Source organism: Myotis brandtii, unplaced genomic scaffold, assembly GCF_000412655.1.
Source record: "Myotis brandtii unplaced genomic scaffold, ASM41265v1 scaffold196, whole genome shotgun sequence".
Taxonomy (NCBI): domain Eukaryota; kingdom Metazoa; phylum Chordata; class Mammalia; order Chiroptera; family Vespertilionidae; genus Myotis; species Myotis brandtii.
Window position 1 is genome coordinate 6585849 of NW_005357311.1, and position 3785 is coordinate 6589633.

A 3785-nucleotide genomic window follows, 5' to 3' on the forward strand; every position below is an offset into this window, starting at 1 on the left:
TGATAATTAGGAGGGTTATCACAACCATCAATTTAATCCCTTTGATGAGTGTTGGTTGCACTTAAGGACTCACTGAGGATCAAGTCATACTGCCTTCCAGCAGTAATATAAGCTTATGAGCATCAGTGTGATGATGACAACGAGCACACAATCATCTTCATAAAGATAACAATTTGGTTCAGGCAGGAGGGCAAATATTCCTGACTGGGTTTGCTTGACTGTGACGGGAGATGGGAAGACAGAAGCTGGTAGAGGGAATGAAAGGGCTGGTGGGGTAAAAATAAATCAAACTGATGAGCTTAAGAAACATGGAGTTAAAAGGGGAGGGGGGAGGTAAATAGGAGATATCTGTAATACTATCAATAATAAAAATATATTTAAAAAAGAAACATGAAGTTGGGGTGGGGGTGAGAATGCATGTGTAGGATTGAAGGACATTGTAGTGGGAGTTCGGTTCGGAGAAAGGAGTGAGGGAGACCTTACACTGGAGTGTGTAAGAGTATGGGCACTTGAGTCAGATCATTGGCTCTGTTGCTTAGTATCTGTGTGACCTTGGGCAAGTCACTTGACTTTTGTATGTCCTAATTTCCTCACCTGGAAAAGCATGGTCAAAAAGTACCTACCCCATGGGATTGTTGAGGGGTAAAATTCATGTACAGTGCTTCGGTTAGTGCTTGGTGCATTGTGGGTCTCTAACAATTGCTGGTGCTTATACTGCTGTTGCTAGACCCTAGTACAGAGGATGCCAAGATTCTTAACTAAGGCTTCCAGGGAACTGTGCTGTGTTTTGAAAGTGGGAATGTAATTGTGGGAGCCATCTTATGTTATTTAAGTAACACATAGATTATTTGTACCATGTAGCATATATTTCATTTGACACTTCATTATATATCGTGTCCTTATCATCTCATCTTCCTATACATATTGCTTTATATCACATGTAAACCTGGATGGAGCATCTACATGGTAGAGGTTCAGTAAATACACATTGAGTTAAATTGAGGGGTGCACTTAATATTTTGGGATAATAAAGAAATAAGTGAGCTTGAAATTTAACCCCTGAGTGTTGGGGAGCGCGATCGAGCTCCTCCTGTCTTTCACCAAAAGTGCCGGGAGCACTATCAAAGCTTCGAAATGGCGTCCAGTTCTAAGTCTGCTTTTATTAGTGATGATGATATTGCTAAATATGTCAATGTAGTAAAGGTTTCCTTAAGTTTTTGAATATGTAACTTCATTTACTTGCGATTCATAATTTTTTTCCTAAACTGCTGTAAAATCAGCAAAAATGCCTTGGCAATTTTAGCATAGTTCCTAGGATATTGCTTGGCACTCAAAGGGTTAAAACGAAACTGTTACCATGAAAATGCCACTAATAACATTAAGCATAAACTTGTGTAGGGTTTTTGACCTCTCTACACCCCTTCATAAACACATTAATTCTCATAAATCCTGTGAGGTAGACAACATGATAAATAAGCCCCCATTTTGCAGATGAGGAAACGTGTGGCTTAGGGTTCCAATCTTGTGCTCTAAGTCATGGAACTTGAATTAGAACTCAGATCTTCCAACACTTCCAACATAGAAATTATTTTTCATACTGCTTTGGTGTTAGGAAACCTGAGATCTGTGATGAACTAATATTTAACTTTTGTGGGGTTTTTCTCCTTCACCTGTAACATGAAAGGGGTTACAAACTCAAATTTTTCCAGGGTGGGAGACAGCTGCGGGCATGTATGCAGCGGCTGAGATGAAGAAAGGGGAGGGAACTGTCGTAATTGCAGATCCAGGCCCCACCTGAAGGGGGCAGGTGCTATCACCTCTAGCTGGTGCTTGGCAGGTAGGAAACAGAGGCCCAAAGTGGCCAACACTTATAATTTTTTTCTCAAAAAAGTCCCCAAATTTGTTTTTTAATGTGAATCTCCCAGTTTTAGTATTGATAAGGAATATAAATTAAAAGCAAACAAATTGCCAAGTGTCAAAGTAAAAAAAAAAAGTGGGCCAAATCAGGCCCAGGCTGCCAGCTGGACATCCCGATGTCAGATGATTTTCATGGTCCTTTTCAGTGCTAAGAAGCAATGAAAAAGGCCAGTAGCTTCCTGCTGAAAAGCAGGAAACCATTTATCTCCATTCATCATCGAAACTCACCACCTCTGTTTCCATTAGAGGGAATATTCATTGGTACCAGGGGCTGATGCCACCCGCGCTTCCAGGGCCTCACTGATGCAGAGAGATGGAATTACCATGCCGCACTGCAGTGAGTGACAGATGTAAATGCAGGGGGGAGAGAGCAGACCTGGGTTTAATTATGTAAATCTATGGCTATGCTTTAATAAGGCACTGCAATAAAACTGTCATAACTGCCAAGTTTGGGAAATAGGATGAGTGAGGTTTTTATTCCTGGCACTATATTTGGGAAGGAAAAAAAAAAGGAAGAAAAATGCAGAAGAGCTGGTTCATCTTTGAAAACCTTCAGAAACACGTCAGGGATTCTTGAGCTTCTTGCTCCTGCCAAGCGGCATTTGCAGTGACAACTGGTGCTGAAACCCCAACAGCCCACACAGAACTCCTTGGGAAGGAAGAAAGCCGGAGTTTCAAGGTTGATGTTTTATAATGAGATCTCAGAGAGACGGAGCTTTCTATCATCACCTGCCAGCTAGTCTGCCACCCCCTCACAACCTTGCTTTTGCTGCCTGTTCTCAGAATGTGACAAAAGGTGACAGGGGTTCTGTGGTGGTGGGATTGATTGGTAGATGGTGGTATTTCCCCCCATCCTGTAGTGGGGGCTAGAGGATGCTACCCTTATTATAACCATCCAAACACATGTTTCTTTGTTTTTAATACATTTCAGTATTTAAAAAAATTTCCATCTTGGTATTATAGGGCTAGAATTTTCAGAGTTCTATTGGTCACGGCAACAGAAGCCCTCCCTAAAGAGCCAAAAGGGCCCATAGAAAAGGAACCTCTAGTTCCCAGAGAAGTTGTTTTGTGCTTAATGGATGGCCTGAGCTTTCACCGGGTTAGATGTTTTCCCAATAAATAAAAATGAGCCCTAGACAGTTTGCTCAGTAGATAGAGCATCAGGGTCCCAGGTTCAATTCTGGTCAAGGGCATGTACCTCTGTTGCAGGCTCCATCCTGGCCCTGGTCCAGCCCCTGCAGGAGGCAACCAATGGATGTGTCTCTCTCACATCAATGTTTCTTTCTCTCTATCTCTCCCCCTTCCTTCCACTCTCTCTAAAAATCAGTGGAAAAATATCCTTGGGTGGGGATTAACAACAACAAAAGAATCTTCTGAGACATATAAATCAATGAAATGTTTATGGACCTTATTTGGATCCTAAATTAAACACTATTAAAAATTTATGTGCTAATTAGAGAACTATTAGGGAATATTACGAAACTGTTAAAATTATGTGTCATAATGATATTGTGATTCTGTTTGTTCTTAAAAGAACTTTTATCTTTTAGAGATGCATGCTGCAGTGTTTATGGACGTGATGATATAATGTCTGGGACTTTTTAGAGAGGTGGTCTGGGCAGGGAAGAGAGCAGTGATGGGCTTTGGTTAGCTTGTACTAACCAACTGGCAAGAGTTGACTGTTTTTAGAAATTTTGTGAGTTAGTTGAAAAAGAGTCATTAAAAATTCTGTACACTTAAAATTAAATTAATTATATTGTTATAGAGGTGATAAATACTCGAAACATATGGCTTCCTCATTATTTTACTACAATTACTGTAGCTCATGCTCTTGAGATTTCCCCATCATTGTTTCTCTATGGTGGGAA